Below are 14,262 nucleotides of genomic sequence, written 5' to 3'. Positions count from 1 at the left end.
GATCGGGAGGTGTGTGGCGTACCGCAAAACGGAGGAAACGGACCTCCTACGGTCGAAACGGGGGTCCAGTTAATCGGGAGGGGTGTGGCGTACCGCAAAACGGACGAAACGGACTTGTGTTGGAGCGCTACGGTTGAAACGGGGGTCCTGTTCATCGGGAGGGGTGTGGTGTACCGCAAAACGGGACTCCACAGGATACTGTTCATCTCCACCGTCGACCTCCTCCGGCCTCCACGGGCTACCTTCAACCTCCTCCAGCCTCCACGGGCTCCTGTTCATCCAACCTCCACCGCGCGCTACTCCACCGGCTACTGTTCAACCACCCCTCCACGGGCACCCCTCCACCGTCTACTATTCATACAGCCCTCCACACCACGGGGTCCTGTTCAACCACCCCTCCACGGCCACCCCTCCACCGTCTATTGTTCATCTAGCCCTCCACACCACGGGTTCCTGTTCATCCAGAGGCAGCGCCACCGCTCACTGTTCATCCAACCCTCCCCCCCGCAACGCTCATTGTTCATCCAATCGACCGGCTTCAGTTAGCAGCAGTAGCGAAGGAATCGCTCCATCGGGTTCAGTTAACAGCCATCGATTGATCGCTCGGGTTCAGTAACGCGTAGCCTGCAGTGCAATCGCTCGGGTTCAGTTAGAGCCCAACGCCTCGCTCGGGTTCAGTTAGAGCCAACGCCTCGCACGTGTACGAGAGAAACGCGCATCGCTCGGCCCCCGACCTCCCACCGTAACCGGCAACTCCCGAAATTTTCCTCCCCCTCGCTTCTACCATGGTTTTTTCCGTCATGGACGACCCAAAGAATGTCATGCAGCTGCATCTCCGGCCCGCCCAGGACGAAAAGCCCATTTTCTGTCATGATTTTTTGTCATAGAAGTAGGAGCCCACCACATCTATGATGATACCGGGTTTTGTCACAATTATCATCATAGAAGTGTCATATGTATGACAGAAAAAAATTTCGTTCAGCCCAAAATGTCACAGATGTGTCTTTTTATTGTAGTGCACCAACGAGCACATTGCACGACTGGTCTGAAACAACGGGTGCCGTCCAACTAACAACAATCCTGGGGGAGTTTTGTTTGCAATTATTGTGATTTTATTTGAGGATGGGACTGGGTATCCCGGTTACCGGCTATTTTCTCGTGAATGATGAGCGGAGTCCACCAATCGTGAGAATAACCCACCTAGCATGAAAGATATAGACAACCCTAGTTGATACACGAGCTATTCGAGCATACAAAATAGAATTTCATTTGAAGGTTTAGAGTTTGGCACATACAAATTTACTTGGAACGGCAGGTAAATACCGCATATAGGAAGTTATGGTGGACTCATATGGGACAACTTTGGGGTTTATGGAAGTGGATGCACAAGCAGTATTCCCGCTTAGTAAAAGTGAAGGCTAGAAAGAGACTAGGAAGCGGCCAACTAGAGAGCGACAACAGTCATGAACATGCATTAGAATTAACCAACAATGAGTGCAAGCATGAGTAGGATAGAAATCACCATGAACATAAATATCATGGAGGCTATATTGATTTTGTTTCAACTACATGCGTGAACATGTGCCAAGTCAAGCCACTCGAATCATTCAAAGGAGGATACCACCCTATCATACCACATCACAACCATTTTAATAGCATGTTGGAATGCAAGATAAACCATCATAAACTCCTAGCTAATTAAGCATGGCATGAATAACTATAATCTCTAATTGTCATTGCAAACATGTTTCATTCATAATGGGCTGAATCAGGAACGATGAACTAATCATATTTACAAAAACAAGATAGGTCGAGTTCATACCAACTTTTCTCATCTCAATCATTTCATCATACATCGTCATTATTGCCTTTCACTCGCACGACTGAATAGTGTGGATAATAATAATAGTGCATTTGCATTGGACTAAGCTGGAATCTGCAAACATTTAATTCAAAGGAGAAGGCAAGGTAATATGGACTCTTTGTGAGATCAACAATAATGCATAAGAGAGCCACTCATCATTTTCATCGTGGTCTTCTCCTCTCGACCCCCAAAGAAAAGAAAAGAATTTCAAAGAAATAGAAAAACTATTTACACGGGAAAGCTCCCAACAAGCAAAAGAAGAACGAGAAATCTTTTGGGGTTTTCTTTTAGTTACTACTACTACAAGCATGGAAAGTACACTAGCTAAAAGCTACAACTAATTTTTTTGGTTTTTCTCAAAGTTTTTCAAACACACAAGAAGAAAGCAAGAAAAGAAAATAAACTAGCATGGATAGTACAATGAAAAAGTTTGAACACCGACAACTAGAATGAGTGTGTGAACATGAATGTAATGTCGGTGAGAAATACATACTCCCCCAAGCTTAGGCTTTTGGCCTAAGTTGGTCTATGCCAATGGATCAAAGTGGTCCTCTCTGGTGTACTGAGGAGGGTCCTCGGGGTGCCACTGGTTAGCGAGCTCCTCTGGATCCCACTGATAAATAGACTCCCGATATGGATCAAGAGGTGGCTCAGGGTCAGGCTCTAGGGCTCGTGTCAACTCCCAGTATGCATAAATGTCATCGGGCATAATGAGGTACGTGCCTGAATGTATGCTAAACAAAGATGGTGCAGGCAAGGTAATAGTCTCACAAGTAGTTTTATTAAATACCAAGTTATACTTAAGTCTCTTCTTCTTATCTTTAACAATAAAATCATGTGCTACCATACTCTTATAGTCTAAGAAAATAGTGGGCAGCACCTTTTACTCTTTCTCATAATGCCTAATAGGTATCTCAAAGTGTTTAGCAAGACGTGAAGCAAAGATACCTCCAAAAATGGGGCCCTTTGAACGGTTCAGACTCAACCGTTTAGCAACTATGGCGCCTAAACTGAAACTTCTATCACGAAATAGGGCATGGCACAAAATAGCAAGGTCAGGAGCACTGAGGCCCCCACTGTTCCCGCGACCAATTAAACATCTACTAGAAAATATTGCATAGCAACGTAGAACAGGAAAATGTACACAAGTAATCCTTGCATCTCACACTTTTCTCGTTTCCCCTACAGCAATTTTATCAATAAATTCATCCACATCATCGGGATGTGGTTCTTCGATGTTGCCCTCGAAGGGCAACTTGCAAATCACACAAAAATCATAGAGTGACATATCCTTAAACTCATCATATAAATAGAAGTCCACCGAAGGTGGTGATCTCCTAGCATGGAAATGAAAGTTTTGCACGAAAATATTAGTGAGTAGGAGATACTGTTCACACTGGTCGTGGATGAAGTTAGTGATGCCTGCATTCTCAGCCAAATAATAAAAGTCGTCGTGAATTCCAGCGGTGTCGGGGATATACCCCGCGGTATAAACCGCCGGATGTATGACCCGGCTAGAGTTTGGCGATTCACCGGCGACCCACTTGGACCTGGCGGTTTAAGATTCATTAGTAATCCGGCAGGCGGGTCAGAGGAGCGACAAGACCCGGTGGCCCAACGGGCGGTTTATGGAAGGCCGGATCATGTTATGGTGGGCCGGTTTATGAGGAAAGCACCAGGAATATTTTTCTACAAAGGAAGCAAGACTAGGACTCCACTTGTAATAGAGTAATCCTAATCCTACTAGGACTAGTCATGTAACCCGCCCCTTCAACATATATAAGGAGGGGCAGGGCTCCCCAAAGAGGACAAGAAAGAAAGAAACAATCTCTAGGGCTAGACACAACTAGAGGAGAGCCGGTTTACGATGACTCCCTCGTGATGATAATGAGATCTAGCCTCAAACAACATGTAGGGTTGTTACCGGATGATGTTTCCCGGGGTCCGAAGCTGTCTAAACCCTTATCTTGTGTTGCGTCTCTCGATTCCGCTCAACCCATCTCAAGCTACCACATAATGCGTTGGCCTCGCGACTAAGTCCTCACACTAAGGACATCTGACGTGTTAATTCCACGACAGTTGGCGCCCACCGTGGGGCTCGCGCACGGTGGTGTTGAGTTCTTGGAGGGTGCTATCCCAGGGATCGAGAAGTTCCGCCCAGCTTATTGAAGAAGTTCCGTTCGGCTTGTCGGAGAGTTCCAGCTGGCTCACCGAAAAAGTTCCGACTGCCTCGATGAAAGGTTCTATCTGAATCGGCGAAAAGTTCCGACAGCGTCGACGAAAGGTTCTATCTGAATCGGCGAAAAGTTCCGACCGCCTCGACGAAAGGTTCCGTCTGAATCGGCAAAAAAGTTCCAACCGCCTCGACGAAAGGTTCCGTACGAATCGCCCAAGAGTTCCAACCGAATCACCAAAAGGTTCTGTCCGAGTCGCCAAAGGGTTCCGACTTAGATTGAAAAAAAAGTTCCGGCCGGATTATCAAAAAGTTCCGGCTCAAAAAGTTTCGGCTGGGTTATCAAGAGGTTCCGGTTCAAAACTTCTGGATTATCAAAAAGTCCCGGCCAGATTATCCAGAAGTTCCGGCTCAAAAAGTTTTCGGCCGGGTTATCAAGAGGTTCCGGTTCAAAAGTTCTGGATTATCAAAAAGTTCCGGCCGGATTATCCAGAGGTTTCGAATCAAAAAGTTCCGGATTATCAAAAAGTTTCGGTTCAGGGTCATCTATTGTTACTGGCAGTAATAATATGCCCATCCATGACTGGCGTTCACATGCATCAGGTGATATTTGTCTAACTTTATTTTATTAACATATATTATTTTTTGTCGAAGAATAGTTTATCTTTGTCTTGGTCTGCAACATTGTTGATGCAGGACAATTGTCCACTACATCAAAACGACGTGGTTAACTCGCCCGTCCGCGCCGGTTTACAACACCACGGCCGGTTCATCTGTTTGAGCTACCTCTGATGCGGAGGTCATCTTTTTCGTCCGCCTCTCGTGGCCTGGTCTACATCAACACACCGGGCCACACGTGTCTGCATGAGGTGTTTATTGAGTATGAGCAAGTCACAGCTTGGGTAGCCCGGTTTTCTTGCAAACTGGAGGGAAATTATCATCAACCGCCGTCTACACTGGGTGGCTCAATGGGCAGGCGCACAAGTCGCCGCCACTACAGTTTGGTTAACTTCAAATCGCCAGTTGAAAGGAACCATTGGCCTAGTTGCTGACACGGCTCATACGGGATCATTTATAACCCGCCGCAGTCACCTCAACCTTCTGTGGATTCACATCGTGCTATCAACACCAATGATATACAAGTTATGCCGGTTTATATCATGGTCAAAAATGGAGAATCTCAAGCCAACTCCTTGAGTCACCTTGAGACTCGGGGGCTACGATGACAGGACTTAGCAAATCTTGCCAGTTTCAAGCAAATTTAAGGACCCAGGACGATGGAGGGAAAAGATAACCCGGTCCCAGAGGCTACTGTTATATTGATGAAAATTTAAAGGCTGTAAGAAAATTTCCGGCTTAGAAAGTATATAACAGTTACAAAATCCTGGCTCAATGAAGAAGTTCCGGGTCATCAGAAAGGATTCTGGTTTAAAATCCGGCTTAAGGGAAATCAGTCTCGCTGAAGCTATCAAATATCCGGTTTACAATCCGATTCAAGGGAAATCTATTCTCCCACAAATCTCTGAAGCACTCAAATCCGGTTTAAAAATGTCCGGTTCAAAAAGAAATTAACTTCTCGCAAGTTCGAGTTTAAAGGCCGTCAGAAAATTTCCGGCTGAAAATGAAGATTCCGGTTTAAAATCCGGTTCAAGGGAAAGATGTCTCCCAAGTTTTGAAGCTCTCAATATCTGGTTCAAAATCCCGGTTCAAGAAGAATTTATCTCTTGCAAAAAGTTAAAGGTTGCCGAAGAGGACCTGCTGCCATGATGCGCGGTTCAAACATGGGTATCCCGCCTTATTGGCTTATCATATTATTGGTTACATGGGGGCTTCAGCTGACAAAGCGGAGTTCTGTCCATTAATCCGGCTATCACGCCACAACATAGCTTGGGAGCTTCACACCCAAGGGGCCAAAGAGAGTCTGTATGCTATGCACAACTCAAACATAGGCACCCAATGAGCACAGCTCATCATGTTACTTGGGGGCTCCTTGTGTCAAATACCAAGGAGCTTGAATGGACCCTTGTAGCTGGGTATCGACCCACGGCTTGGAAGCCTGGTATATTTACCTAAAACCCCGGGTTAACCTGCCTTCATCAAGTAAGACACTCCTATCCAGGTCATCCTGGCACGACCCTCTGAACGTTTGACAGTTACTCTCATTGAGACCCTGCACTTGTCAAAGTTAAAATGGTGATTGGTTAGTTGGAGGTCCATCTTAAAAGGCTTTGTTAAATGGTTCAACTCAGCGGCCTGGCAGCCCACAAAAAGCCTCGAATTTGGGCCTAGCAGCCCTCAAAAAGCCTCGACTACACGGTTTTATTTGCCTTTGTCAAGATTTTTCTCTTTTGATAAATTTTATGTTGAACCGGTGTCTATTGACCCGGCATGACTATCAGTCATCAAATTAACCCGGTGTTCATTAACCCGGCTTGACTTTCAACTACAAGTTGTCAGTACATAATCACTTATAATCCGGTGTTTATTGACCCGGCCTGGCTTTGGACTATAAGTCGCCAGCATATATTTGGATTGCGCCATTGTAATTATGCGCTTATAAATCATTGGGTATATTATTCAAATAGCCAACATGGCTGGATTTCTATTATGGTTATCAATAACCAGTATTATGATTAAGGTTTTCAAAGTCGCTTTAGCGCAATGGCTATCATATTATCAATGGATATGATTTTTATTCCACAATTGAAGGAATAGTCCCGAGTTGCTGCAGGCTTACAACCCAGCACTTGGGGGCTACATTATTTAAGTTGAGATTACATCAAATATGCAAGTCTCATGTTGTTGCAAGCATGCACCATGACACTTGGGGGCTAATGCAAAGTCATTTTTTGCTCATCTTATTGAAGACCCGACTCATCACATTATAATGAGCCGGCCCTTGGGGGCTACCAATCGCTCATGTCAACAATTCAAGGTACAAAGCTTTTTATTCATTATATTGAAGGGTCCACTGCTCAGTTGGTAAAGCACAAGGCTCTTAACCTTGCGGACGTGGATTCAAGTCCCATGATGGGGGTTACATCATATGATATTATTTTCATTGAAGTATATATCAAGTCCCAGCTCAATATTATCTTACTGAGCCGGCCCTTGGGGGCTACGCATCATTGCTCAAATCTACATGATTATACCTACAAAGTCCCTGCTCATTATTGCATAATGACCCGGCCCTTGGGGGCTACACTGGTTGAAGTTTTTATGAGTAAGACAATTACAAGTCCCAGGTTGCTGCAAGCATGACAACCCGACACTTGGGGCTACATAATATGGAGTATTCAGTTTTTACTAAGTGACTGGGATGAACAACATGGATTTCTTCTTAAGTGGAAGTATTTATATTGAAGCAAGTCTTAAGCCATCACTTTTTTCTGCTCAAGACTTGGGGGCTACAGGTATTATATTATTATCGAAGAACTATTTCCAAATTCTCTAATTTGAGCAAACCGGATTGACCCGGTGTCACCAATCATTATGACCCTGTGTCTGCAAACCGGCGTCATCAATAATCATGAACCGGCGTTGGCAACAATCATGAACCGGCGTTGGCAACAATCATGACCCGGAATTATCAGTTTTTATAACCCAACAATGGTGGTAATCATAAACCGGCAAGTTTTACATCTTCAAGCCGGCTGGATATCAGTTGAATATTTCAGAGACTAATATTTTTGTCAAGTCAGAGCATTGAAGGCCGATTCAAATGGATTCTTTATTTACAAAATATCTTCTGCAATCAAATTGATTATGAAGATGGTTATTAACTCGGATTTTTTAGAAGGAAGAAATGACAAGGATTTAAGGATGATCAAGTGCCGGTTTACAAGAATATTTAAACCGGAGCACAACCCGACAAATTTGTTCTTGTGTTTATGTTGCAGATCAGTTTAACATGGATGAATCCAAATTAAACTGGGGGCTAATGTCGGGGATATACCCCATGGTATAAACCGCCGGATGTATGACCCAGCTAGAGTTTGGCGATTCACTGGCGACCCACTTGGACCTGGCGGTTTAAGATTCATTAGTAATCCGGCAGGCGGGTCAGAGGAGCCCGGTGGCCCAAGGGGCGGTTTATGGAAGGCCAGATCACGTTATGGTGGGCCAGTTTATGAGGAAAGCACAATGAATATTTTTCTACAAAGGAAGCAAGATTAGGACTCCACTTGTAATAGAGTAATCCTAATCCTACTAGGACTAGTCATGTAACCCGCCCCTTCAACATATATAAGGAGGGGCAGGGCTCCCTAAAGAGGAAAAGAAAGAAAGAAACAATCTCTAGGGCTAGACACAACTAGAGGAGAGCCGGTTTACGGCGACTCCCTCGTGATGATAATGATATCTAGCCTCAAACAGCATGTAGGGTTGTTACTAGATGATGTTTCCCGGGGCCCGAAGCTGTCTAAACCCTTGTCTTGTGTTGCGTCTCTCGATTCCGCTCAAACCCTCTCAAGCTACCACATAGATGCGTTGGCCTCGCGACTAAGTCGTCACACTAAGGACATCTGACGTGTTAATTCCACGACAAGCAGCCCTCGAGAATGCATCACAAGGCCATTCACATGGCCGAAACTCCGTGGTGCGAGGAAGATTGTACTTGGGCTTTTTATTCTCTTCATTCTGCTTTTCCTTCAAGCTTCGGCTCGAGGAGCCTCTCAGCAACCTCTTCAACATTTTCTTCCTCTGAAAAATTTCTGAAATTTTTAGTGACTCAAAATAAAAGTGAACCAAACTCAACAAGATTGGTAGCAACTACTCCCACAAGTGCTTAGGGGCTATATCATGCATTAAAACTACTTTGGACCATATAAATTTGACATGAAAGCTAACAGGTCACCTTAGCAGCAAAAATAAGCAATAAACAAAGCACTAGAACAAAAACTAATTGGACCAATGGAGGAGTCACATACCAAAGAACAATCCCCCAAAGCAGTTTTGTCAATGGAGCTTTGAGCACGGAGATCGAAAACGACAGCAAAACGAACACGAGTTTGAGCTACGGGGTGATTTTTTCTGGAGGAAGACGAAGTGTGTTGGTACTGGAATAAGTGGAGGGGGCCACGTGGAACCCATGAGGCAGGGGCACGCCCAGGGGGTAGGGCGCCCTCTCCACCCTTATGACCAAATGGTGGGCCCCCTGGTGTGTTCTAAGTGCCAGAAATTCTCAAATATTCTACAAAAAATCATACTCAATTTTCAGGGCATTTGGAGAACTTCTATTTTGGGGGTATTTTTATTGCACGGATAATTCAGAAAACAGACATAAAATACTATTTTTGCTTTATTAAATCTAAATAACAGAAAGTAAAAGGTTAGTATAGGGAGTTGTGCCTTCTAACTTCATCCATCTCATGCTCATCAAATGGAATGCACTAACAAGGTTGATCAAGTCTTGTTATAAAACTTCTTCCGAATAACATGAAATCGGAGAATTTTATAATAACACTATGTTACCTCAACAGGGATATGCATGTCCCCAACAATAAGAATATCATATTTCTTTTGGACAGTAGGAAGAGGGAATTCAAAACCTCCAATAGTAATAGTTGAAATTTTTCCAATAGAATTGATACTATGAACTTGAGGTTGTTTTTTCGGAAAGTGCATCATATGCTCATTAACATTAACATGAAAAGTGACATTGCCTTTGTTGCAATCAATAACAGCCCCTATAGTATTCAAAAGGGGTCTATCAAGTATGATCGACATACTGTTGTCCTCGGGAATATCAAGAATAACAAAGCCTGTTAAAATAGTAAAGTTTGCAACCACAACAGGCACATCCTCACAAATATCAATGGGTATAGCAGTTGATTTATCGGCCATTTGCAAAGAGATTTCAGTATGTGTCAACTTATTCAAATCAAGCCTACGATACAAAGAGAAAGGCATAACACTAACACCGGCTCCAAGATCACATAAAGCAGTTTTAACATAGTTTCTTTTAATGGAGCATGATATAGTTGGTACTCCTGGATCTCCAACTTTCTTTGGTATTCCACCCTTAAAAGTATAATTAGTGAGCATGGTGGAAATTTCAGCTTCTGGTATCTTTCTTTTATTTGTAACAATATCTTTCATATACTTAGCATAGGGATTCATTTTAAGCATATCACTCAAATGCATACGCAAAAAGATAGGTCTAATCATTTTAGCAAAGCGCTCAAAATCCTCATCATCCTTTTTCTTGGATGTCTTAGGAGGAAAAGGCATGGATTTCTGAACCCATGGTTCTCTTTCCTTACCGTGCTTCCTAGCAAGGAAATCTCTCTTATCATAACGCTGATTCTTTAATTGTGGGTTATCAAGATCAACAGCGGGTTCAATCTCTACATCATTGTTATTACTAGGTTGAGGATCAACATGAACATCATCATTAACATTATCACTAGGTTCATGTTCATTACCAGATTGTGTTTCAGCATCACAAATGGAAATATCATTGGGATTCTCAGGTGTGTCTATAACAGGTTCACTGGAAGCATGCAAAGTCCTATCATTATTCGTTTTCTTTTTCTTAGAAGGACTAAGTGCGTCGGTATTAGTTCTCTGAGAATCTTGCTCAACTCTCTTAGGGTGTCCCTCAGGATACAAAGGTTCCCGGGTCATTTTACCACCTCTAGTTGTAACTCTAACAGTGTTATCATTGTTCTTATTATTTAATTCATTGAGAAAATCATCTTGTGCCTTAAGTACTTGTTCTACTTGAGTGGTAACCATGGATGCATGTTTAATAATAAGCTTAAGGTCACCTTTAACTCTAGACATATAATCATTCAAGTGTTCAACCATATAAGCATTACGTTTTAATTGTCTGCCAACATAAGCATTGAAGTTCTCTTGTTTAACAATAAAATTATTAAACTCATCCAAGCATTGACTAGCAGACTTATTACGAGGAATATCACCTTCATCAAATCTATAGAGAGAATTTACCTTTACTACCTGTGTCGGGTTATCAAGACCATGTATCTCTTCAATAGGAGGTAGATTCTTAACATCTTCAGCTTTAATACCTTTTTTTCATAGATTTCTTTGTCTCTTGCATATCTTCAGGATTGAGAAATAGAATACCCCTTTTCTTCGGAGTTGTCTTAGGAGTTGGTTGAGGAAGTGTCCAATCATTATCATTACTCAATATATTATTCAATAGCAATTCAGCTTGCTCAACAGTTTGAAAACACAACCAACACAACTATCCAGGTGGTCTCTGGAAGCATTGGTTAGTCCATTATAAAGATATCAAGTATTTCATTTTTCTTGAGAGAATGATCAGGCAAAGCATTAAGTAATCGGAGAAGCCTCCCCCAAGCTTGTGGGAGACTCTCTTCTTCAATTTGCACAAAATTAAATATTTCCCTTAAGGCAGCTTGTTTCTTATGAGCGGGGAAATATTTTGCAGAGAAGTAATAAATCATATCCTGGGGCCTACGCACACAACCACGAGCAAGAGAATTAAACCATATCTTAGCATCATCCTTTAATGAGAAAGGAAACAATTTAAGAATATAGTAATAGCGAATTTTTTCCTCATGAGTAAATAGGGTGGCTATATCATTCAATTTAGTAAGATGTGCCACAACAATTTTAGATTCATAGCCATAGAAAGGATCAGATTCAACCAAAGTAGTTAACTCAGGATTGACGGAGAATTCATAATCCTTATCAGTAACACAGATAGGTGAAGTAGCAACAGCAGGGTCATTTTGCATTCTAGCATTCAAAGACTTTTCTTTCAGCTTAGCTAACAGTTTTTTAATATCATATCTATCATTGCAAGCAAGAAAGTCTCTGGCTATTTCTTCATCCATAACATAACCCTCAGGTACAACAGGCAATTCATATCTAGGGGGAGAATCTTAATCATCACTTTCATTAATATCATCAGTTTCCGTAATTTCATTCGCTAACCCTAGCAAGTTGTTCATCAAGAAATTCACCCAATGGCACATTATTATCAAGCAGAGAAGTAGTATCATCATAAGCATCATGCATAGCAGAAGTGGCATCATCAATAACATGTGACATATCAGAATCAATAGCAGGTGTAGGTGTCACAAGTTTAATCAAAACAGAAGGTGAATCAAGTGCGAAGCTAGATGATAGTTCCTTACCTCCCTCATAGTTGAGGGAAAAATCTTGGTTCTTTGATCTTGCAAATTCTTCATAGTGATCAACAGATATAAATCCCAAGTGACTCAAAGAATAGAGCTATGCTCCCCGGCAACGGCGCCAGAAAAAGATCTTGATAACCCACAAGTATAGGGGATCGCAACAGTTTTCGAGGGTAGAGTATTCAACCCAAATTTATTGATTTGACACAAGGGGAGCCAAAGAATATTATCAAGTATTAGCAGCTGAGTTGTCAATTCAACCACACCTGAAAGACTTAATATCTGTAGCAAAGTATTTAGTAGCAAAGTAGTATTGAAGTAACGGTAGCGGTGGCAAAAGTAACAGTAGCAGTTTTGTAGCAATCGTAATAGTGGTAACGGAGAAGTAACTAAGCAAGGATCAATATGAAATGACCTCGTAGGAAATGGATCAATGGTGGATAATTAAGTCAGATACAATTCATCATGCAACAGTTATAACATAGGGTGACACAGAACTAGCTCCAGTTCATCAATGTAATGTAGGCATGTATTCTGAATATAGTCATACGTGCTTATGGAAAAGAAGTTGCATGACATCTTTTTTCCTACCCTCCCATGGCAGCGGGTTCCTACTGGAAACTAAGGGATATTAAGGCCTCCTTCTAATAGAGTACCAGACCAAAGCATTAGCACTTAGTGAATACATGAACTCCTCAAACTACGGTCATCACCGGGAAGTGTCCCGACTATTGTCACTCCGGGGTTTGCCAGATCATAACACGTAGTAGGTGACTATAACTTGCAAGATAGGATCAAGAACACTCATATATTCATGAAAACATAATAGGTTCAGATCTGAAATCATGGCACTCGGGCCCTAGTGACAAGCATTAAGCATGGAAAGTCATAGAAACATCAATCTTAGAACATAATGGATACTAGGGATGAAACCCTAACAAAACTAACTCGATTACATGGTAAATCTCATCCAACCCATCACCGTCCAGCAAGCCTACAATGGGATTACTCATGCACGGCGGTGAGCATCATGAAATTGGTGATGGAGGATGGTTGATGATGACGATGGCGATGGCTTTCCCTCTCCGGAGCCCCGAACAGACTCCAGGTCAGCCCTCCCGAGGAAGAACAGGGCTTGGCGGCGGCTCCGTATCGTAAAACGCGATGAATCCTTCCCTCTGATTTTTTTCTCCTCGAACATGAATATATAGAGTTGGAGTTGAGGTCGGTGGAGGTCCAGGGGACCCACGAGGCAGGGGGCGTGCCCTGCACCCTCGTGGAAAGGGTGTGGGCCCCCTTATGTTGATTATTTCGCAATATTTTTATTAATTCCAAAATGTGACACTGTGAAGTTTCAAGTCGTTCTAAGAACTTTTATTTCTGCACAAAAATAACATCATGCCAATTCTGCTGAAAACAGGTCAGCCCGGGTTAGTTCCATTCAAATCATGAAAATTAGAGTCCAAATCAAGGGCAAAAGAGTTTGGAAAAGTAGATAAGTTGGAGACGTATCATAGACCGAAAGCAGAAGCGTTAGCTTAACGTGGTTGATGTAGTTGAACGTCTTCTCAATCCAACCGATCAAGCACCGAATGTACGACACCTCCAAGTTCTGCACGCGTTCAGCTCGATGACGTCCCTAGAACTCTTGATCCAGCAAAGTGTCGAGGGAGAGTTCCGTCAGCACGATAGCGTGGTGATGGTTATGGTGAAGTTATCCACGTAGGGCTTCGCCTAAGCACTACGTGAATATGACCGGAGGCATAAACTGTGGAGGGGGGCGCCGCACACGGCTTGGAACACTTGTGTGTCTTAGAGGCGCCCCCTACCCCCGTATATATAGGATGGAGAGGGGAGGACGCTGGCCCCAGGCGTGCCCCAAGTGGGAGGAGTCCCACTTGAGCTCCTAGTAGGATCCCCCCTTCCTTTTATCGGAGGGGGAAAGGGGGATGGAGAGGGAGCGGAAGAAGGAAAGGGGCGCGCCGCCCCCTCCCCTAGTACAATTCGGACTCCTCCCTTGGTATGTGTGTGGGGGGGGAGCCACCTCTTGTGGGCTGGCTTGCCTCCATTCTATGGCCCATATCTTCCCCCCC

Source organism: Triticum aestivum, chromosome 7B (assembly GCF_018294505.1).
Source record: "Triticum aestivum cultivar Chinese Spring chromosome 7B, IWGSC CS RefSeq v2.1, whole genome shotgun sequence".
Classification (NCBI taxonomy): domain Eukaryota; kingdom Viridiplantae; phylum Streptophyta; class Magnoliopsida; order Poales; family Poaceae; genus Triticum; species Triticum aestivum.
This window is presented reverse-complemented; position numbering follows the sequence as displayed.